Source organism: Piliocolobus tephrosceles, chromosome 5, assembly GCF_002776525.5.
Source record: "Piliocolobus tephrosceles isolate RC106 chromosome 5, ASM277652v3, whole genome shotgun sequence".
NCBI classification, from domain to species: domain Eukaryota; kingdom Metazoa; phylum Chordata; class Mammalia; order Primates; family Cercopithecidae; genus Piliocolobus; species Piliocolobus tephrosceles.
In genome coordinates this window covers 41,825,424-41,850,513 of record NC_045438.1, presented here as the reverse complement: position 1 = coordinate 41,850,513, position 25,090 = coordinate 41,825,424, and the positions used below count along the sequence as shown (strand labels likewise).

Genomic DNA, 25,090 nt, shown 5'->3' with positions numbered 1-25,090 from the left:
CTTTTTTTTTTTTTTTTTTTGACGGAGTTTCACTCTTATTGCCCAGACTGGAGTGCAATGTTGTGATCTCGGCTCACTGCAACACCTGCCTCCCGGGTTCAAGTGATTCTCCTGCCTCAGCCTCCCAAGTAGCTAGGATTACAGGTGCACACCACCATGCCTGGCTAATTTTTTTATTTTTAGTAGAGACAGGGTTTCGTCATATTGGCCAGGCTGGTCTCGAACTCCTAACCTCAGGTGATCCGCCCACCTTGGCCTCCCAAAGTTCTGGGATTACTGACGTGAGCCATCGCGTCCTGCCTCATTTATCATTTTGTTTTAAGGTTTTATTTCTTTAGTCTTTGTTTCGACAAGCTTATGTGGATTTTTTTTTTTTTTTTTTTGAGACAGGGTCTTGCTATGTTGCCCAGGCTGGAGTGCAGTGGCAGGATCATAGCTCACTGCAGCCCCGACCTCCTGGGCTGAAGCAGTCCTCTCATCTCAGCCTCCCAAATAGCTGGGACTACAGGCATGTGACATCATAAATTTTTTTAATTTTTTGTAGAGACAGAGTCTCCCTTTGTTGCCCAGGATGGTCTCGAACTCTTGGGCTCAAGTGATCCTCCTAGATTAAGTCTTACTGCTTTGCCTTTAAGCATATATTGTTGGCTGAGGAAATGCCTCAGACTTTTCTTGTAGGGATAAAAAGTTATAGTATTGGTTAAAAAAAAATCAAAGACAGAATGTTTTTCTACTGTATCTACATAGTTCCTGGCTTCAAAGTGGGTAATCACAAATTATTCATTTAATAACACCCAGCAGATGTTTATTGAGCACTTGTTATATGCCAGGTGTGCTGGGCCCAGTCCTCAAGCTCCACGAATTTATGGATTATAAAAAAGACAGATGTAAACAAATTGCATACAGTAGATGAAGGTTTCCAGAGAGGTGTGCCCAAGAGAGCAGGTGAGAGGGCTGGGCAGGGTGGCTCATACCTGTAATCCCAGCACTTTGGGAGGCCAAAGTGGGTGGATCACTGGAGATCAGGAGTTTGAGACCAGACTGGCCAACATGGTGAAACCCTGTCTCTACTAAAAATACAAAAAAATCATCCAGGCGTGGTGGTGGGCACCTGTAATCCCAGCTACTTGGGAGGCAGAGACAGAAGAATCGCTTGAACGCAGGATGTGGAGGTTGCAGTGAGCCGAGATCGTGTCATTGCACTCCAGCCAGGGCAACAAGAGTGAAACTCCATCTCAAATAAAAAAAATAAAAAATAAAAAATAAATAAATAAATAAATAAAATAAGAGAGCAGGTGAGAGGAGGTGTGATAAAAGATAAAGCAGATAAGGGAGGGGGTCATTTATTCTCAAGAAATATTAATCAAACACTTGCTATTTTCCAAGCACTGTTTAAGGCACTGGCGTTATAGGAGTGAACAGAGCAGTGCTACGTCCTCTGAGAGCGGGAGACAGATATCTGTCATCCTGCCCAGCACTCATGCCTGTGTGTTAATTAGGTAGGGGAGAGGGGGGATCTGCAAGGTGGTGATATTTGCAGAGGGACCAGAGTGAAGTGAGGGGGTCAGGCACCAGGAGCAGCCCTGCTAGAATGTGCACGCCTTCATATACTTCAAACTCCTCTTGAAAGAAAGGAAATAACATTTCGAAGTGAGGAAGAGAAATGGCATAGTATAAACAGAAATAAGATGATATGTCTGGGATCTTGATACTTTATGTCACTATTAGTCACCCGGCCTTCATCAGTAAGGGCTGTTTCCCAAGCCTGGGCTGAGATACTCTTTTAGGGGGAATAGCCCGTCTTCCCCCAACCACCTGTTGCCCTAGGTCAGCTGCAGCATCCCTGCCGGGGACCATGCATAGCTAGACCATCAGGAGGCCAATGGTGGGGGACAGCTGCCTGGGGAACACCGGACCACAGATAAGTTCCCCCACCCAAGACCTGACCCCAGAGCCTCCTAAACAGCAGCCTGCAGCCCCGTGGCTTCCCTGCTCCCGCAGGAGAAGCCACACAAGTCTTAACAAAGGGGAGTCCCCTTCTGGAAAAGAATAAATCTGACCTCAAATTAAACCCAGAGTTTTAATATAAAAAAAATGCTCATGATTAGGTGTTTACAGCACCTAATCTTCAACAATTAAAAAGAAAAATGTGTGGGTGGGGTAAAAAATAGCAACACCCACACTCTGAAGTTTTTGAGAAAAACAGGAAACTAGTCTTTTTTAACCAGTGATGCCCAGAACTGGTTATTGCAAAGAGGGTTGTTTTTCTAATGCAGTGTGGTCAGCACAGCTGCACCCGAAGTAGAATTCTGCTCATGATGCAGCCGTCTGTGGATTTCTTTAGCTGACAAACCTATAGACAGGCAGGCATAATTATCAGTTCTAACCTGGTCATTATGGCTGGATGGTGCTTGGAAAACAATTTGCACAAGTCCTGAAACCCCATGAGAACATACAAAATAAGAGCATTTGGCGAATATGCAGTTATTTCCGGGAGTTATGAATGACTTAGATCTAGGGGCTATACAATAGCTTATTGTAGAAGAACTGTTTGAATTCTCTTTTTATTTGGATTTTTTTTTAAGTTGACTTACAACATCTGATGGCAAATGACTTTTTTTTTTTTTTCTAATTTGCTCATGAACTCAAGCTTCACTTTCTAACAGTGTTTTAGACATTTTTACCTTTTTGTTTTTGGTATTTGCTGGTTGGTGACAGTGAAGTCATGATTTTAAAACTGGGGTTACAGAGATGTCGTTTCCTGGCCACAGAGTCTCACAAATGCACTATCACCACTACATTTCTGAATAACATGAGAAAAATGATCACAGAGGAGACCATTTGGGCAACACCTGACTAGATTTTTGTCCTTTTGAATAATGTAGAATGCTTTAGAACCCACTGGAAGTACAGTAATCCCCTTTATCTGCATTGTACCTTACACGGAAGACCAGGTTGGTCTCAGACCAGTCACTGAGGTTTCCCCTCCACTTCCTGCTGTGGGCTCAGTGTCTTTGGGGAGCCCCTGGTAACCAGAACTCTCCCTCACAGGTCATTTCTTTGTGTCATCTTTCTAAGGATAAAGAGGGGCATTAGACTTTTGAAAGTTGAGTAATATAACCTAGATTTCATTGCTGATTGCATTTTATAGTCTCCAAGCCAAGCATTTGGTTTGTGCATCGAAGGCTTTACGCTTGTCTGTTTGTATCAGACTTTACAGTTATCTCTTTAATAAGTAAATTACTCACGCTTCTCTTTTGTGAAGCTTGTTTTCAGTGCTTGATCCAGGCAGTGTGCCTGGGCTTAGCAAGGCCCCCTCTCCAGCTCACTGCTGAAGCAGTTCCAGAAAAGGTAGTCATTACTGCTATTGATTTCTGTAGCACATCGGTCATATTAGAATTATTTGCAGTGAGAGGGGAGTCAACTTCTTGCATATGCCTTTTAGTTTCACCCCCAATGTACTGTACATTGAAGTCTTCAGTATCTTTGAGTCTTCAGTATCTTGGGGGCAGTGACCAAAGCGAGTCAAAGGAGATTCTTTTCACTTTTTTCTGTGAGAATGGTTTGGGGAGAATCCTAGATGTTAAAGTGGTGCATGCAGTAGGTGGAACTGGGACACCTTTTTTTTTTTTTTTTTTTTTTAACCCCTTGCTGTCTGTTTTTTAGTGAAGAGTGATGCAGTTACCTGCCATTTCCCCCTTACCAGGATGTGGTAAAAAGTAATGAGATAATGGTTGTTAAGTGCTGTCAAATACTGAAGACAGATATTTTATAAAGTGCAAGCCTTTACTGAAAACAAACAAACCGAAAAACAACAAAACCAGCAAACAAGCATAATTTATCAGAAGGTCTCAAATTTCAGACACATTAAAATTCTGTTGTTTCATTTGGGAAAACATAGCCCTGTGAGGTTGTGATAATGTTGAAATGGCAGTAATAAGAAATGCATTTTATTACTTTCACTTCTTATATATGCCTCCACTATAGTGTATTTTTAATAAGTTTGCATACTCAGATTTTAGAAATCTGTGGATACAAATACAATTTTTCACTTTCATACTGGTAAAGCCTGAGTCTACCTTTGACACTCTTCCTTTTAAATGGCTCACTTAAGCATATGAACAGAAGCACAGCATAGAAAACTCAGTGGGGAGATTCAGGAAAACAGATTCCTTTCTTACTGTAGATCCATGAACAAAACCTCTCTCAGTAGATAATTCAGTATAGTTGAGAGGTTCCCCAGAACTAATTTGGGTTTCTACCACATGGTTATAAGTACATAAAGTATTTGCCCATTACAATTAAAGGCTCCTTAAATTCATACTGTTTGTGCCCATTTTGTTTTTGTTTGTGATTTTTGTTATAATACAGAGACAGTTTAAAACGCACTGTACTCTTCTTCTTCTGTCTTTCCTAATGAAAAGATGGTGCTCTGGGGATGATGGTTATCTGTACAGAAGATTGTGGCAGAGGAGGCCAGTGTGGAAGGATTAGTCCTTTCCCTGCTGTGCACACACAAAGATTGGTCCTTCATTCTCACAGTCAGCATTTCTCATGTGGCCTTCATTCAGCTCAAAGGAGGCTTCGCCTATCAAGCTTGGGGCCAACTTTCGCCTTTGTTCATAAAAGTTGCTCTTGTGGGTGAACTACCACGTCGGTGATTCATCTGTTGTAGCCCACAGACACTCCATGTGATTAGGACCCTTAAGGAAGCGGATTTCACAGGCTCACTCTTACCTACTTTCTGTGGAGCCAATTCCCTTCTCTTTACCTTTTGGGAAGAAAACCAGCATGATGGTGAGAACTGAAAGTGAAGTTGGAGATGACTAAGCCAAACTTTTTCTGCTTTTAGTTGAAGAAAAAAAGGACCAGAAAGAAATTACTTAACGTTCCTTGCCCTGGTCATGGAGTCATCTGTGGTGGAGTGGACCTGAAAGCTGTGCCTGCTTTCATTCTTTTTCCTACATCTGGCCTAGTAGGACTTTTCCCGGGGGGAGATTATTGCTTTAATACTGGGTGGCTGCGAGCATTTCAGGAACGTGTGCATGTTCCTGGGTTGTCATTTGATGCTTGGGGAGGAATACAACTGCTGTTTATGGAAAAGCTTGAGAAGCAGGATGTGGTATTGGTGGCAGGGTTCACATCCACAGGGGATTTTGTGCAGTGCCTTCCCTGGAAAACTTCAGTTACATTCAGGAGACCAAGTTCATACCATGCCCTTTCTGCCAGCCTCCCAAAGTTTGGCTGTCTTGATTGGACATCTTCAATTAAAAAACAAATGTCACACTTTGTAATTCTGAAGAATACTATGGGTTTTTTTGTAGAATTTCTCTTGGTTGAGCAGATCTTCACGATGAAGTTTGAGTAACAGTCTACAGGATTTTTGTTATAATCACTTGCTTAAACACCAGGAGCACAGTAACATGTACCAGAAAGTTATTGCAGCAGGGTTATAATGTTACCGGTTTTCTTAACTCTAGCATGGTTTGACATTTGGGGCCAGATAAGTCTTTGTTGTGGACGACTATCCTGGGCATTGTAGAATACTTACCAGCATCCCTGGCCTCTACCCACCAGGGTACAATAGCACACCCCTTCCCACTCCCAGTCTTGGCAACCAGAAAGAACTCCCAGACATTGCCTAGTGTCCCTTAAGGGGGCAGAATCGCCCTAATTGAGAACCACCCCAGACTAACAATAAATCTGAGGGGCATTGCACAGCCACCAGCCTGAGCCTGGTTTTTATGAACGACACAGAGCTTGAATTTAAGAAACCAGAGTAAGAAACAAAGACTGAACATTATGTGACTAAACAGTGATTATTCCCAGTTAGTGACGGAGTGAATGGCAACCCCAACCAGGGAATTCCCCGGTTGACTTGTGGTCAGAATTCCCTTCTCTTCATCAATTCTCTTGCCCTCAATTCTAGGACACTCCCTTTTCAAATGCTGCTCTAGCTTCTGATTCATTTATTTTCCCTGCCCTCTTTTCTCTTCCACTCTTCTGCTGTCTCTGTTGCTACCAATGCAACAGAGACCACTACCTGTTGCTACCTGGACCACCACTGCTGCCCTGACAAAAGACAAGAACCACTGAGATTCTTCCTACTGATGCCCCTGGCCCATCTGTGTCTTCCTATTCTTACTTTGTTACTTACCCGTTAGAGTTTCACCTAGACTTTTATGGTCCCTGTAGGAAAAGGCAGTTTCATATCCTATTGACTCAATTTCTCAGTGTGACTATTTGACAAGAAGCTGTGCCATCTAAGGCGGGTAGGTTCTATGTTGCTCTTATTACATTGCATTAGGCAAATTCTAAATCAGGTTATACAGGCTTTTGAAGGGTGGCCTGGCATGCCAACCAGTATTTATGACACTGGTTTTAGAGGGAAACACATTCCAAATTTCAAATAGTAAGCTTAAAAGTGAACTGTTAGAATATGATTCATTTTAAGTAGGAACTATTCTGGGAGCCAGAAGAACAGGTGCTAGCACCTGTTACTAGTGAGTTCTTGTGGAAACCACAGGGAGACCCTCTGGGTAGCCAGCTTAGAGTCCCCCCTCTACTGGGAGTGTAACTTCTCACACTAAGCCCCAAGCTCAGAGGGCAGACAAGCTGGATTAGTTAGAGTTTGCTTCTCTGATGTGGAAAAAAATAGGTATCTGGTAATTTCCTTGGATTCCTTTTGGACATGATATTGTCTACAAATCTGTGCCAAATGAACTTAGTCTGCCAAGAGAGGAAAATAAAAATACCTTGATCCATGGATCTAGCTACCAGCTGAAGGAAGTCAGTAAGAAAATAACTGGAATCTTAGCAGATTCTAGAAAAAGTAAGAAAAGAGGTATATGTTGTACAAGTATGCAATTAAACTAAGAGGAGTTTAGAGTAATTCAAAGATAAGCACAAAAATACCTCATTTTCTGCATCAAATGACAAACATTTATATCAAATTTTTCAAAGGTAGGAATATTTATCGTTTTAGACTAAGAAGGATACAACACAGAAGACTCTAAGACCTAAAGGGTTTTCCAATTCTGAGTATCTTATGTATTTTTCCCCTCTTACTCTAAATTTGTCAAACTGCACAAATTGATTCATTAGATTAAGTGATAATTCTACCTAAGCTAGAATGTGACAGTGGTGGGCCAGTGACTTCTTTGGAGAAGTCTTTAAAAAAATCTATGCTGATGAGTTTTGAAACTGGGTTCAGGGTGTCCTGAGACATCTGGGAGTTGTTGAAATAAAGTGTATCTGTGGTGGATTTAGGAATTACTCTATATTTCAGATCATGATAGGAGGGATACTTAGCTCCCAAGTTTTAAAGAATTTAGAAGAGTGCTGCCTTTCTCAAATATTGTTATATAATTGATTACACAGCATGCCTTTTGTTTTGTGGTCTACACATTAACTTCTGTTTTCAATGTCTGATCTTCTCTAGCCCCTGAGCTCTGTGAAGACAAGAATCATGGCTTATGGGAATGCACAATTGTTTGTTGAATGAATAATTGAATGAATGAGAGGAAAAAGAGTTTATCGTGAGCATTTTATTTAAAAAAAAGCAGAATGCTACTTCTTGATAGAAAAATTAAATAAAGTCATTTCCCAATAATAAAGTTAAAATTTAAAATAATATCATGTATTGAAGTTTTAAATTTTGGGGAGAAATCTGTAGTTTTAAGAAGGGAGAAATAGACTATACTTTCTAAAGATAGGAAGCATGGCAGGCCCTCCAAAACTAACCTAGTGGAACATGGTATGTAAAGTCTCCCAAACCCATCAATTTTAGCCTAACTTTATAGTAATAAACACTTTTTATTGCCAAAGTAAATTAGGACAATGATCTGAGTAAAATAATACTCTTGAGCCGGATAAGAAAGACTTTGATTTTGTTGCCAAATTTAAAGCAATGACCTTCGTTCTAAGTGTGAAAGCAGCGTATCATTGTTGTATAAAGACATGAGTGAACCCCACTGAAACTCTTCCACCATGGGGTTCTGTCTTACCAGCTCAAATAGTGAGTAATCAGGAATGGTTCGATACATTAAACATTCTTTTGGCATAGTGATCCTTTTGTCAGGTCAGAATTATTATGACTAGAACTGAAAATTGGGTGCCAGTCATGGCAGGATATTTAGATTTCTTCAACCCATGAATCTCTTTATATTGCCACTGTGTCTATTTTCAAGAGGGATGGTTCAGAGTCAGGCTTAAAGTATTAAAAAAAAAAACTCTCTCCAGCACTTACGGTGAGGCTATAGACAAGTTCCTGAACTTTTTGGGACCTCAAATCCTCTGGAAGCTGGAGTAATAATTGTACCTGCCTCATAAAAGATTAAATGTGAAAATACTCAGTAAGTGTTGCTTATTTTTTATCTTTCTCTCTGATGATTGTTTCAAACTCCATTACCATTTCTAGACCTTTCATTTCCTTAAAGCTTTCAATAGTCAACCCAAACTTTTAACATTCCTCTTTGTGGAGATCACAGCAGCTTAATGAGTCTAGTTTGCCAAAACAATCTGCTACATCTTATAGAGAAACTAAATCATGCTTGTGGTATATGTGTGTGTCTGTATATGAAAGAGCCTCAACCCTGAGTCTTACCACAGTGAGAGCAGGTGGACCCCACTCTTGGCTACGAGCCAAATCCTATTACCAGGCCTTATTGATTCCAGGCCAGCTACAGTTGCTTCCTCTTGTTGTTGTTGCTTTTCCTTCTCACCTCTTAAGGGAGTTGGAAAACTCTAAATTCAACTTACGAAAGAATATGAAAGTGCTTCTATTATTTGTATATTTCCCAGAAACTAACCTTATAGAAGTCATTTTCTAAGTTATAAAGAAACACTTTTTTTCCTGAATTTTTCATCACATGAATAAAACTGGGTTTTCCGTTATGATCATACAACACAAACCACAAGACTGTAAAACTAACATTTTTCAGTTGGGTTTCTTGTTTACTGTTTTCAAAGTGACTGTTTTCTTGTCCTGCGACAGTGTTCAGGGTGAGAACCACGGTGAGGTATGATGCCAGCTGAAGCAAGATAAGTTAGTCATTACGTGCTAGGAGTGTGAGCAGCCAGTGAGCAGCCTGAGAATTCTTTCAGGGTGCTTCTTCAGAAATTGTCTCGGTGGCCTTACTGGTAACTTGTAATTGCCAGACTTAGGAATTCCCTCCCATCTAGATGTCTGAATAAAATGTTTAACAGTTTCTCAAACAGAGTAGTTTGGGCAGTCTTTATCGTAATCATTTTCTGTCTTGCACAATTTAAACTTAGTTTTGATATTTTTCAGTGGAAGTTGTTATTATTGTATTGATTTTAAATCTGTTTCACAATAAGGGATTTCAGTGGATGATCCGTAAAGCTTTGTTCAGCTTGAAAATTATATGGTCAAAGTTTACCTTTTAGTAGTTTCATTTTCAACATGTCTCCACAGTGTTATGCGATTCCTTATTGATTTATTTGATAGAAGAACAGCATATTCCTTCAATTAAAGACTCCCCAGATCATTAAATCATCATTAGTAGTCAATTGCTAAGAATTTGAAGTTTTATATTAACACAATCAAGTCATAATTATCTCTCCACTGTGGCCAAAATTTAATCCAGTAAAATATTGTTAGGGCATTGTATTTTTTTTCAGGGTCATAGCTGTTAAAGGTCTCTCAACTAGAAAAATTTAAATATGCTCCAGTCCCTTCCATCTTGAAAACAAACAATAAAACCAATAATCCTGATGGCTTTTCTAGCTACTACTTTACCTGTCTTGACTGTTCCACAGTTTTGACCACCTGCTTTCGCAAGGAACATCTCTAACTTCTTAATTTTGAAATTAAGTGACTTATTTTGGGTCTTTGACTTATTTGACCTGATTTATGTCTGACTCTGTTTATCATTTAATTTTTTCTCCACTTGGTTCTGTGATGCTGTGGCCTAGTAGGCCTGTCTGTTCTCTACCCCTTCACACACTTACTAGTCTTTGAGGCTTTTCCCAAAGTTCAACCCTTAAGCTACTCTCTGTTGCTTTTCAGACTGTTTTACAGAAGCCCTGGCCCACTCTAGGCCAGACACGGTGGCTCATACCTGTAATCCTAGCACTGTGGGAGGCCAAGGCAGGCAGATCACTTGAGCCCAGGAGTTGGAGACCAGCCTGGGCAACATAGTGAAACCCTGTCTCTACAAAAAAATACAAAAACATTAGCCAGGTGTGGCAGCACACACCTGTGGTCCCAGCTACTCAAGAGGCTGAGGCGGGAGGATGGTTTAAGCCTGGGAAGTCAAGGCTGCAGTAAGCCTTGATCGTGCCACTGCACTACCGCCTGGGTGATAGAGCAAGACCCTGTCTCAAAAAAAAAGAAAAAAAAGGCTGGGCACGGTGGCTCAAGCCTGTAATCCCAGCACTTTGGGAGGCCGAGATGGGTGGATCACAAGGTCAGGAGATCGAGACCATCCTGGCTAACATGGTGAAACCCCGTCTCTACTAAAAAATACAAAAAACTAGCTGGGCGAGGTGGCGGGCGCCTGTAGTCCCAGCTACTCGGGAGGCTGAGGCAGGAGAATGGCATGAACCCGGGAGGCAGAGCTTGCAGTGAGCTAAGATCCGGCCACTGCACTCCAGCCTGGGTGACAGAGCGAGACTCTGTCTCAAAAAAAAAAAAAAAAAAAAAAAAAAAAAAAAGACTCTAGCTGCTAATGATGCTAATAGTCTTCCATACTAGTTTTTCAGTTCACATATTGCCATGGATTCTACATCTATACATCCAAATGTCTACTTGGACATTTCTACCCAGTTGTTTCTAAGGCACCTCAAACTTAGTTTGCTCTAAAACCGAATATATTTCCTCTCAGACTTGGTTTTCCTCTTTTCCACCTCACAAATGTCTACTGATTACTGAAGATCCACTTCAAGTGTCTCCACTCTCAGAGCTTCCTTAATAACTACTCCTCTTTCCTATGGACCCTATAGTAATTTGTACTGCAGCACTTTTCCTACTTCTGCCAAGCCCGGTATTCTTTAAGATCATAAAACACATTTGTGTACCTTTGCATGCAGCCCAGTGCCTGGTGTGTGATAGGTGCATGGTAAATGATTGTTGAATAGGTTAACAGACGACATAAATAGCAAATTATAGATATTGAAATAGGAAAAAATACATTTCATCTGGTAGAAAAGTGTATAAGTGGTTAGATATTAAAAAGATACTTTTTAGAGTTTTATAGAAAATAAAACGATCAGTCTTAGTGATTAGATGTAGTCTCTGGGACCTCAGAAGCAAAGAGAAGCCTCTAGCTCCTTTCATAGACTTGGGGTTGAACTGCTGCTTGCACTTGTAAATAGAGATCAGTTCATGGAATGGCAGCAGCAGTTATTTGAGTGACTTTTCCAGCTATTTCAGAAGCATCAGAATGGACAGAGCAGAGCCCAACTATTTGTTTCAGATTTTGTTTTTTGAGACAGCATTTGGATCTGTTGCCCAGGCTGGAGTGCAGTGGCACAATCACAGCTCACTGCAATCTATACTTCCCGGATGCAAGCAGTCCTTCCACCTCAGCCACCTGAGTAGCTGGGACTGCAGGTGCACCATGCCCAGTTAAATGTTTTTTAAATTTTTATTTTTTAGAGACAGAGTCTCACTACGTTGCTCAGGCTGGTCTTGAACTCCTGGACTCAGACAGTCTTCCCACCTTGGTTTCACAAGGTGCCGAGATTACAGATGTGAGCTACCATGCCCAGCCTTTAGCAAAATATTCAGGTGCAATTGTTTCCTAAACATACTTCCTCCCTATTTCTTCTACACTTCCAAATACAGCTATGTGTGTCAGGAAAAGAGGATATGAATGTTTTCATTTACTTAAGCAGTAAAAAATAATGATTTCATTTACAGAAGTGATACCTCCCCCCACCCCACATCTACAGATAAGACTGTATTTGTGTGCTAATCATACCCACTTAAAGTTACCTCTAAATCCACTAATATTAAGTTCATCCTTGGTGCAGTAGCTTCATCACAGTTCATTGACGTTACCATTAGAAAAAGTCTGTGATTGGAATCCTTATGTTGTTAGGATTAGCCTAACTAAATGGAACAGGTATCTGGTTACCATGGGATAATCCTTTGTTAATGTTAAATATAAGAAGTCTTAGCAGTGAAGACTCATTTGTGACAGTCCTATATTTAGGATTAAGTTCTCTGCACTGTGATGCTGAACCATTGCAGAATTATGTTATATAACTGTGTTTCCTTTTGGCTTTCATAAAAATAAGAAATATGTTTCCTGAGGTCATCTAACATTGAGCAAAAATGTTAAATACATGAATAAAAATTCCATTTGGCTTTTTAAAATATTGGTAGACTTCACATAGATTTGTAGTCTTGATATATTTTGGAGTCTTATACTGGTTCGGTAGTCTTTCATGAAGAACAACAAACAAAACATCCTGTTTTTATAATATTCAGCACAAATCCCAGTGGAATTGTTACAGAAATAGCTGAAGTTCTTCCTATATCAGTTACCAGTTGTTTAATTTTCATTATTTATTATTACTCTTTAAAGTCATTTTTCGAAGTGTGACTATAACAAAATTGATTTTGTCATCAGGCACTGAAGTCCTGCTAAGTGTTAATTGCCCAGGGTTTTTATAGGGAAGTTGGAGATAACTCAAGGCGCACTACTATAGTGGTAGTGACCATTTTAAATCACAAATATGTGTAAAACTCTTAAACACTTTTTAGTCTTTTTTTTTTCTAACATTTCATGGCTTCATATTTCGGAGACTTAGTGGTATTACTTTAAGTGTTTGCTTATGTTAAAATAAGGGAAAACTGAATAGAAAAGATATTTTTAAAGGGTTATAATATGGCTTTAGGACTGATGAAAGAGCCGGAACGATGATTTGGAAGCTGAAAATAACTCTGTGTTTTATGCAATCAAGTAAAACTCTGTACCTTGGCATTCCCTGCACCAGATTAGCGAGGAGTTGGAAGTGATTCCGCCCCCAACATGCCATTATGGATGACACGCTGGGCTATGACAAACTGCTGGCTTAATGGAGCATGTGCTGCTGGGAGTATAACCCTGAGGTACAGGGTGGATTAGAGTTGAGTGATCTCAACTCAAATTCATTTCCTCTGAAAGGAAAACTGACCAGCCCTCTCTGTTCTAATGAGCATGTTTGCAGCATGGCTTCGCAAAGCAGGGCCAGTCGCTTCAGTGGCAGAAGTTCACCATATTTCTGTTTGGTGCCAGCTTTACCTGCATAGGCTTCACAGCACCTCATCCTGGTCCTTAAGAATTGCAGATTAAGACCACAGAACAGAGGGAGATGGATATTTCTTTTACACCCTTACAGGTTTTTTTTTTTTTTTTTCCTTAGTTTGTTTTTGATGTGTTGTTTTGCAAAATGCTGTGAAGTAAGTGAGGACATAAGATGATTCCTGAACTATTTCTGTTGAGCAAGTGGGTAAACCTCTCCTGGCAGAAGAACCAGAACCTCATCAGCCCAAGAGGCTGAGTCATCTTTGTGACTGAGAGGTTCATGCCTCACCTTACATTCTTGGTACCTAAAATGGGACTGTATGATGTGCCCTGTGAAATCAATAAAACTGTCAGGTTATAATTAATGTGTAGTGCTACTCTAATTAAACAGAATTGATGGGAAATATCTGGGAGGATAGTAGCAATGGAACAATGATGTATGCATTTAAATGATCTTAATTACTCCTTAGACTTAATGTCCTATTAAGGGGACTGGGAGAATGTCACATCTCACTTAGCTGTATTGTGTTAGACAGTGGCCACTGGCTGGGAAGGACCAGAGTGCATTAAGCTTGCATTGTGGTGTCTGCCTTTGCAGACAGAAGGTTTGGGAATGTATATTCTTTTCTTTTCTCTCTTTTTTTTTTTTCTTCAAAGGAAATTAAATCACAGTCCTGACAGGAGAGGGTAAAATCTCTGAGAAGACCTCCCCAGTGCATGGAATTTACAGACTCTACCACGTCCCAGTTTGCTATTGTCCTAAGGCAACACACTCCCCTGCCGCTCTCAGGCGTCTTTGGCGGCTGGCCAGCCTCCCAGGGCCTCTGGCTTTGATGTGTGGTGCAGGCTGTCCTCAGGCCAGGCTGTTGTTGCCGTGGCCTGGACTTCACTCATACTGGATGCCAGGAGGGATGTCCTGTCTGCAATATACGTTTCGACAGCCTGACAGTCCTAGTGATCCTCCTGCGGCAGGGGGAGCCTGCCTTTGTCTCAGCCACAAGTGGCTGCCCCCAGTCGCTTAGCTTTGCTGTGCTCTCTTTTGCTGTCTGCGGAAGACAAGTTTGCACCCAGCCTGTTGTCCGGGGGAGGGCCTCTCTTCCTGGGGAAGACAGCAGCTCTGCCAGGGAGCTGTCAATCTGAAAAGCCTCCTTGGCAGGGCACTGGGGAACCGACCCGGCGAGTTGAACAGCTTCCTCTGGGGACACTGCATCGACCTTCATTCGATCTAAGCCTGGCAGCCCGGTTAGTGAGGACATCAATTCTGGCTCGGGAAATCTTCCTTAACTGAACCTTTGTTTCCACCATAGTCCCAGGCCTATAGCTAGAAGTCTGTGCTGTTACAAATTTAACTCTGTAACTTCTGGTGATATCCATGTGCAATTCTAAAAGCAGGTGACATATAAACACAGATGATTATAGTGATAGGTACCAAGGAGGAAAAAATGGGACTATGCCTTATAATTAGTCAAAAGACATACATATATATATATACACACACACACACTTTGAAGAGAGAAAGAGAGGGAGGGAGAAAGAACTTATTGTTGATTAATTGTTTTCAGAAGAGCCACTTCAATTCCAATAAGAATACCTCAGCGAACTGAAAGTAAAACATATCTGCTTCTAGTGTGTATGACACACCTTCCACTGTGCCTTAATAGGATTACTAATGTTTCCCACAGAGGAGGAAGTCTGGCTTCTATTCTTGCAAAAGCCCTCCCTCAAATATATCTCTTCACCAACAGTTCTTTGTGTTAAGTTTCATGATGTCCCAGGATTTTTGTTTTTGTTGTTTTCATAATGTAAATTTTTTCATAATGAGAACACATTACACTTTTGACAACCTAGCATGAAAAATCTTATCAGCTCTTTTCTGCAGTAGATGCAGTGTGCAGCCTGCAAAGACCCCATGACTGGGTTAGGCAAGGACACCTGAACAGGACCAGGATAGAAAGGGGAAGAGATTTGTAGAAGACACACTTCGTTGTCTCACTAGCGTGTGCCTGTTTGCATTCTGTTTATTGTTTTTGCAACCATTCATATCTGTTTATTGTTTTTGCAGCCATTCATAGGTGACAGTAATTTAGCATTTTCATATTAATATTTTTTTTCGTCACTAGTGAGTGTTTGCATGTGTGTGTGAATTGGATTGATGGGAGGGAACGTGACTTTGTTGGTACATCCTGAATACTAGGATCTTGTTCAGCCCAATTGCAGTGATACAGGTATCTTGTAACATTCAAGCCTTGATGCTTTGAAATAGCAGTTTTGCCATAATTCATTGCCTAAATTCTGACTTCCTTACTAAGAACAGGAAGCATAGTGAAGTTTGGTAGGACAGGAACATACCTCGGACAGTAACTGTGGCTAAACCATAGTCATGGCATTTAACATTAATATGAAACATAAGATTTGTAAGTCTTCCAAATAGCATTTCTTAATGCTTACAATAAGATGACGAATCTGATAGTTCCCAAGATGAAAAGATGGAAATAGAACTCAGTGAGATTGCTGACCTGACTTAGGAGAGCTAAAAGATTAGGTTTCTCTTTCAAATACTTCCCTCTTGCAGCTTGCAGGTACCTTCATCCCTCTGTAATTCTCTTCATTAAAAAAAACAAAACAAAACAAAACAAAACAGTTTAGAAATTGAATGTTTATGTTTGTATTGACCTGTGGAATCCTCGGTTGCTTTTCTGTGGAATCCATTGTGTAATACCTAACATATTGTGGGTTGGTAGGAAAAACTCTTTAAGATTAAAAAAAAAAAAACACGTAAGGTATAATTCATTAATAATTTCATTCTGTTTCTGGATATGTTTTCTTCCCATTGTCAGCCAGTGTGGGAGGAAAGAGAAGAATGGAAGAATGTTGTTGGAGTTCAGGGTGTTGTGTGGGTATGTGCCATCCGAAAGTATGTTATAGGAGAAAAAAAGCGTTTATTTTTGTAATAAAAGTAAAATGCAAGTACTCGAAGTAACAGAAGATTATTAAATCTATTGTAGTGAAAAGTTATGATTCTAATGCTCTAAAAGTCTTAATCATTAAGGACATATGTTAACCAAAGGCATACATATGCATAAATATATGTACAAAAATGGTAATTTTGTGCTCCCAGGCTCAAACCTAAAATGTCATTCATAACACTATTGCTGCTGCCAATGGAGAAAATTTGCATAAGACTAAGGCAAAACTACCCATTCTTTCCTGTCATGGAATAGAATTATAATTTCCAAACCGACAAATTTTAAACAAGTCCACAGTTTCCTTTCACCTGGTTCAAAGTGAATTCTGATTAAAAGCTTCCACTGATATTATCTATAACCACAAAGCAGGCTCACCGTAGCTTTCTCTTGTGGGAACTCTAGGCTCTCCCTTCTAGAATTGCCCTTAGTGGTGGCCTGCTCTTTCTTTCTCCACATCCACCCCTTACCTCAACTTGGGGCTGCTCACGTCCAGCTTGTTCTATGAAGCCATTTGCGACCACTCTAGTCCCTACAAAACTCTTCCTATTTTCAACTCCTATTATCCTTAGAGACTTTTTCATACATTTAGCTTTTATTTTTTTAAAACACGTTTTTTTTCTGTGTTAGCTCAGGTCACAAGTTACGTGCTTTATTATAACAACTGGCACAGGTACCTAGCAAGCGTTCTTAATTGGTTGATGGTGATTTCTGGTGTCTGGCTATTAGGAAACTATTGTTACTGACTACAGTCTTGCTTCTCAAAGTGTAGACCAGCGAACTCATCACCTGGGAACTCTGGGGTTCCACGTAGACTTTTGGAATCAGAACCCATATTTTTAACAAGCTCCCGTGGTGACTCATCTACATGTGAAAATATTATAAAGCACTGCTGAGGAAGGTCCCTCTCTTGGGAAAGGGTAGAGGCCCTAGAGACATTCAGCTTCATGCAAGTGGTTTCCTGTTGTGATTTAGGTATCTGGTTGTAGCAGACAAGGCTCACTCTTACTGTAACTCCAATGTTGTCAGTTTAATCTTTACACAGAATGAATCATGTTTAAATGTGGCCAGGGGGCTCTGTCTGAGGTCACCAGGGCTGTATTTGTATTCTGATTCAAGACAACCACCAGATCCTAATCACTAATATCTCTTTAAATGGCCTTAAAAAAAAACTTATACTAAGATGCAGAAAGTACGATTTCCTTTTCCTTAGTTACTTTCTTTTTTTTTTTTCACTTAAAGTGCTTACACCCACTCAGCTTGCTATTTTGAACTCTGGGAAAGAAAATTTGTGGGCATCTTGCAGTCTTTCAGGAAACAAGGCTTAAATTAAATATTTGCCACATTTTCTACGTGATTCTTCAGGAAAGTGGAGAAGCACATAACTCCTTCTTTCACTCAACTTGACAAACTTGACACATAGTGTGACTTTCAAAGTGTGGATGGCAAACAGTTTCAGTCCTTATTTGCCTATTTACACACAGACATTCAGGTCTTTTTTTCCCTTCCCATTTTTTCTTTTTGTCCTTCTCTTCCCTTTCAGTACAGTGTACCATATCAGTTACGTAAACCATAAGATTCCTTGAGAGTACCTAGCTTTGTGAAATCAAGGAAGATAACACGTGGATTTAGTTAACATGCACAACAAAATTTAGACTATTTTCAGTCAAACTTAGGTTTAACATATTTTATTTATAATTTTAAGTGATTTATATTTCTGCACTTTTTCTCTATCTTTGAATTCAAACCTATTTCACAGACAGCAGAAATAGAGACAATGCTGGGTGGAGGGGAAGGAGAAGGGCTCTAGCTAACTGAAACCATTCAGCTGTGTTTTAAAGGAACTCAGGGCTTTGTCATGTAAATCTTCTAAGGAATAGAATGGTTACATGGGGTATTATTTTGTGGTGGTGTTATTGTTTACACGCAGTTTTAATTTCATTTTGATCAAGGAAATGAAGATACTTTATTTAAGATAGGATTTTAAGTACTCATCTTCTATTTAATCAGCATTTTCTGGCATGTAAAGGAAGTGATTCAGGTAACCTTGTGAGGAATTAACACAATTTAATTGCTAGATATGAAGAATGAAGTATTTCCAAGCAAGTGAAATGGAAATGAGGAAAGACAGAGAATCAGGAGACTTGCAGAATGTGAATGTCTATTGAATATAAAAGTTAAAATGTCGTATATGTAGAGATTCATAATAATATGCTATTTTTTTAAACACGGGAAAACAAAATGTTGAAAAGATGCATATATATGTGATTCAACTCAATTTTAATCAGACTCCTAATGGGAATATTCTGAGTGTGACTGAATATGGAGGGCAAATAGTACACTTAATTAAATAATATAATCTGGAAAAAATGGGTGAAAATTTCCCACATATACTTGTGCAGAAAAGAAGATATTGATGAATGTTTGAGAAAGGAAAATGAAGAGTAGAATCTAGCTCTACCATGGATTTGAACATACTATGAAACAACAATAATTAAAACTAACACACACACGCTAAGTTCATGTGATAATGCACATGAAAACGACCTCACACAATGCCAGTCACATCATACTGGCAGTCTGAACAAAAGTTCCATTTTAAATATGTGGATCGATGTAACTAAATGGTGAGCCCAGAAATAGACATATGATAATACAACATAATAAATCTAGCTTATAGAAAGATGTGTGAGGAAGGAAAACTTAGTAAATAGTATTATGGATTATTTGGAATTGGTCAGAACTATTTGAATACGCACCTTATGCTATGGATCTAAATATATGCCAGATATGTTAAATGGTTAAAACAAATTTACAGAAAAAAAGCATAAAATTTAATGTGTATTACATAAAGGGTCATTTAAGTTCATAAGAAAAACTAGGACCTAAAGGTAGTCAAATTGTATGAGTAGATACATTTTATATTAGAGGTGAAAGACAATAAAATAACTTTTAAATGAGAGAATAATTATAATTATGGTCACCATTAAAATAAAAATGACAACCTTAAGTATCATATTACATTAAATAAGCCTCTGAAAAAAAAATTTCAATTACATGCAATGGTGAGGAAGTTTGGTGCAAGTAGAATGCACATCTGTTGCTGGTGGCTTTGTAGATAATTTCAATCTCTTGAAATCAAAATGGCAATAAATATGAAGTCCATTATAAACATATTTCTGCCTTTCAATTTGATAATCCTATTTTTTATAATATTCTAAGAAAAAACAGTATTGGTGGTACTGAAAATAAGTGAGAACATTTGAAATGTTGCCACATATAAGAATGATGAAGGAAATAACTTTATGTTAGCTTTATGGAATATCATATGGCTAGTAAAAATGAAAACTGAATTTCATGGAAATAATATACTTATGAAATGTTAAATTAAAACATCAGAATGCACAATTATATCTGCATTATGAGGATATCTCTGTGAAAATATGCTTACATGGGGACAAATAATAGATTAAATTTTTAAAAATGAAAAGAATTGTGTTTGGGTGATGGGATAAATGGTGTCTTTCTGGTTAAAAATGTCATCAATGTTTATAAGGAAAAATAATAAGTTAAGTGTTTATAAGGAAAAATAATGTTCATATAAATAACTAAGAATAGCTGTACTAATTAGCCAATAAGGGGAGGGCTTTTCAAGTTTCACTTTGAAACCCTGCAAAATATGGTAAGATGTCTTGGGCATATAACTGTGTCAGGGTATTATTCTTGGTTTCCCTATTTTAATTGGCCACTTCTTCACTGAGTTTGTGAAGAGACGAGTTGATTGTAACCATGATGAAGGGGGTACTTTGGAGCCTGTGTTATTTGAAGCTTGTTCTCTCTCACTCTGAACTCATTACTGTCCCCTTTTTCTTCCCATGTCAAGCTGATAAGCAGGTTTAACGTAGTTGGTGTTCAGTAAACTTCTGCTAGCTATGATTGAATTTTTGCCTATGAGAGGCACAGTGGCTCTACGATGCAAAGGGGAAAACAGTAGAATGGTACAGGAAAACTGCTTCTAGTTGCATGACCTTGTACAGGTGACCTTCTGGGCTTCAGTTTCATTGTCAATGAAAGGAGAGTGTTTGATAACTATTAAGAGTTATTTACATCTATAGAGACATTATGATTCACAGGCTTACTCCAGAGCGTGGTTTGCTACTCTAGAGTGCTCCTCGAAAAGCTCATTTACTGTGATTAGTATTGCGACAGTATGGTCAATTCAACTGCTCCCTTGGAGTGTCCTGATGAACTCAGTGAGCATGGTTCCTGTGTACTACTCCCGGTAGACCACTCAGCTAGAGAAAGTCACTCAAGCCCAGCATTGTGTGTACATCTGATTTATTACATGCAAATAACTGAAACAAACCAATTGGTGACAAGCATGATCAAATATTAGCTAATGATAAATTGCTCCATTGTTTAGACCATGTAACATATAACTGAAATACAAAGGTCAGATGTATTTAGATTTTCTGATAGGGCCAAAAAACATTAAGAGTCCCTCCCCCAACCCCCAGTCCCTGCCCAGGTTGGTAAGGCAGGCAATAAAAATAAATTAAAGGTAAGGAAGTTTAGATTCAATGACTTTCATTAAGTTATAAAACTATTTGAGGTGTTGCACTGCTGTGTGGTGTAGCGATTGTAGGCCATTTACCATCGTGTGTTTATTTTCCTTTCATTATATGTGGTTATTTTTAAGGAATTGAACATTTCTAAATAAATATTATATTGTGGTTTGTTCGCGAGGCTTACCTGTTGTACAGGCAACCGATCTGCTTCTTCTGTGCTAGTCAGTATCAGTCATTTAGCTGAATCATCCATATGGGTGACTAATATATTTTGTACTTAGTGCTTTTGAACTTTGATATGAAGTGCCCATTACTACTACTTTTAGGTACTCTATGGGAACACTGAAAAATTCCTAAGTAGTTTGAAGCCACTGACCACTTAGACAACCAATTAGAAATGAGAGCATAGTTGCTGCAATACAGGTGAAAAACCTTTTAACATATTACTTAATGACTGGTTATCTTTAGGAAATATAAGACCTCTTATGAGGCAAGAGTTACATAATTTTAGAAAACAACACCCTACCTAAGAAATGAAGACGGGCTGAAAAAGACTTTTGTGTAAGTCAGTTTTACATTGTACATTGAGAAATCAATGAGAAAGGATTTTTAAGAATCTTGAAGTTTGTCCTGCATCTTGAAGGGAGTACCCTACCTCTTTCTTGGAAAGTGACTAACAGCAAGAAAAGTTATGCTAGCTGCTGCACAAAACCATCCTGGGAAGTATTCAGAAGTGATATTATGAAGCTGGCTACTAAATATTATTTGAGAGAGGCTTTGTAACTTTTGCATAAAATGCTAGGAAAAGTACAGAAATATTTTCACCGGTCTAGATATTCAAATGCGAAAAATGTGTGTGTTGAATCAGTTTACAGTTCATTGTTTAGGTGATTGTATTTGTTGATACAGTATAATTTTAAGTAACCAAACCATTTGACATTTGTCTCATCATGTTTGTGGCAAGAACCCTGGAATAAAGATTTTTTATCTCTGTTAATGAAGAAGTCTTTTGAGACCGTGCCCAGATGAGTTTCCTAAATGATCATTTCTTGAATAGCAGTAAGACTAGAATCTAGACACAGGTTTTCTTGAAAGTGAACACGTATTTCCCATGACTACGTGGATTTCTAGTTAGTATGTATAGTTACTGCTATTTGTCTTCTCTATTGTTAGCAACATCTTTTGTTTTGTCCTTTTCTGGAGCAACTACCTTCTAATACTAGTGGATAACATCTGTTTCAATCTTTATTTTTAATACTGAGGTTATCAGTTAATTTTGTTAATGTGTTTAGTGGGTTTGGGGGAGTGGCAGCGCATGGCTAATTCCAAATTGCACAATAAAAAAATCTTGTGCTTATGGCTTTGGAATAAGTTTTTGAACTTTCATTTAAATATGATGGTGTTTGATGTTCTGAGACTTTTTGAAATATTAGTATGTTTGAACATACTAAGTCTATCCTGGGAAGACATAATTTGGGAGTAGCTAGAAACTGTCCAATTTTCTATTTCACCCTTCTGCTCAGCCCTCTAGCATTCATTTTAGGCTCTCTGTCTAGTTAAGTTAATGCTTGCTTTCTCTCAAACTTTCTCTTAGAGCTGAGATGGTAATTTAATGTTTGAATTTCAGGAAAAGTGCTTCTACTGGCAGAGTGAATGGAGTAAACTAATATTATTTATAAATAATAATTAAGCTATTTATGAGTCCTTAGGAGAGTAAACACTTTCTGTGGTGACAAGGTGTAACATTCTCAGAACGATTTGGAAATCCATGCTAGTGAATTATCTCCAAGACTTCTTGACCATTTTTATGTTTAAATGATCTGTCTGGATATTAGTTTCTATTTCTCAACAGAGATTGCATGTAGCTAGGGCTTAATGGCTTTCAGGGACTGTCACCTACAAATTTTCACTGCATCAGTAAATTGGAAGAATCAATGAGTATAATTCCAAAACAATAAATTGCATTTTCCCCTCATCCCTAATTTTAATGTCTTAACTGGCATTATATAACCATGATTTCAACCTCCCAATAACAAACTCTTCTGTTCTCACATTTTGTTGTATTCTTTTATCATTTTCTCCATGTGTGAACATTCATTTTACCCCAAACTGGAAAATTTAACTTAATTGCTAGCTGCTTTTGCTGTTTTATAGCTTTAAGTAGTACAGTAACTTAGGAAAAGATAGTATAATATCATAATAGTCTGGATTTGATTTTTGCGTTATTAATGTATAGATCATATAATCATTCTCCAGTTTAAGTGCAATCCTTTGTTTTTTCCTCATTAGGTGGAGCCTTTGAATTTTTTAAAAGATCACAGTAATCAGATCTACCTGAAAAATTAAGTGAATTGATTTGATTGGAATGCTCTTTTGCCGATTCTTTAACATACAGCCATTAGGTAAGTCAAGCCAAGTGCTTTCTATATGGTTTGATTTTAAAGTGATTGGAAAGATTCCTCAAACACAATATTAAATAAGCTTTGTGTGAAATTTTGACAGTAATTATTTGAGGCTCTTGAAACCTGTGATAGATGTTTTGGATGTTATCTAAATGAAAATATTCATATCTTTATTGCATTTTTGGAAATATCTGATTTTAGCTGAAGATTAGAAAATGTTGTCATTTATAGTTTGAAACCAGATTCTTTTATTTGATATATTATTGATGATTTGCTTGTTATAATCTTGAAGTAATGTAAAAATATCAGATTTTACTTTGAGTAAGGTTTTTATATGTAGTTTTATTGCATTTTGTCAGATTCACATCTAAGATGTAATGAACATTTAAAGTAAATTAGCATCTTTCCATATTTTAATCCATTCTCGTTTTATAGAAATCATAGTTTCTGTAATAAGAATAGAAATCTTAAGGGAAGACTTGATTGATTCAGCTTCCTGTTGCACTGTGCTGCTGTGGAAAGCTCCTGAGGTTGAGAACACATTAGTTACCAGGAGGAGTTTAGGCTTTTAGCAAATTATTGGTGCTGCCAACACAGAATTTAGTGGGAACAGGACTTTGGCTACTGTTAAAATGTCAGTATAGTAAAGCCTGCTCTGTCAAACAGATTTTTGGCATCAGAAATTTAAATGATACTGATTTTAGGGCTTGGTAATTTTTTAAAAAAACTCCAAGCAAACTCATGCTTTAATTAACCCTTTACACAGTAAAGAAAAATTGGGAAAAAAATTGTATTCCTAATTTAGGTCACAAGATTTGAATTTCTGAAATTCTAAATGTTATTCATGATTCTAAAATTGTACAGCTTGTTACTTAATTTTCCTCCAAATAAACTGGAGCTATTTTAAAACCTGATGAATGATAATGAACAAGAGAGGAAAGTGTCTAATCATCTGGGAAGACAGCTTCTAAACCAAACCCACTAATAGTGTCCGCTTCACCTGTGAACATCTTAAGACAAGATGATGTCAGATGGTTTTTTAGTGATAATGTTGTACAGTTTATGCAGTGCCAACGACTACCCTAAGCTTTGTCTAAAATAATCTCCCTTGAGATAACTGCCTAAGAACTTGATTTGCTAGTGTAGCTTTTGAGCATCCAGTGAGTATAGAAATATCAAGTGTGGACATTCCAGAGACCCCTTTTCATTTGGCTTGTAAGGTTCATGATTCATTGTTTATTTGCGACCAACAATTTTCATTGTAATGGGCATATGGTGCCGTCTGGAAAAAGTTTTGGATAATTAAAGGGATATAAGGCAGTTAGACAAAAAACCCATTAGGAAGACAGATATTTAGAAGTGTGAAAAGCAAGGCCCTAATTTTTTCAGTAGCTATGATAGATGTTAGAAGATGAAAATTAATAATCCGAATCACTAACTTAAATGTCTTTGTTTGCCACATTTAATTTTCCACCTACTCAGAAGTTTGGCTTTTACAGTTATTTCCAAAGTACCCTAAGTGTTAAGTGACATCTAAATTGATGGTGCCCAATTTAAATTATGTTCAAGCAACTGTTTTATCAGTGCTTCCTGAGAATGGACATGGCCTGGGCATTGAGTGCAGATGGCCTTCTTGCTTATTGCACTGTGAGTTCTGGACTCCTCTGGTTGAGTTAGCTCATTGGGGTCACTGTGCTTTGAAACAATTGTTTTGCATTAAATAAGGATGCTGCTTAGTTCATAAGGCTCTATGAGGATTAAATACCTGACAAATACTAGTAGTGGTTATGATGATGGTGATTAATAGGGGTAATAGTCATTGCAGTCACTGGTTAAATGTAACCAGAATTATATTTCATTTATCATGCGACTGATTCTTTATCCTGTCAACATGGTCTTTA

General features: G+C 38.3%; 1 protein-coding gene across 6 annotated transcripts in view; it reads left to right on the top strand.

The window, feature by feature from the left end:
- Positions 1-25,090, top strand: part of HIVEP2 (HIVEP zinc finger 2) — a 198,922-nt gene that overhangs the window by 87,079 nt on the left and 86,753 nt on the right. For 5 of the 6 annotated variants that reach the window (XM_023183790.2, XM_023183795.2, XM_023183789.1 and 2 more), the window contains exon 2: positions 23,077-23,189. The gene's annotated coding sequence lies outside the window, so the exon portion shown is untranslated. Of the gene's footprint in view, positions 1-14,337; positions 14,499-23,076; positions 23,190-25,090 lie in introns of those variants that run through there. The other variant, XM_023183792.2, reaches the window with a different exon arrangement.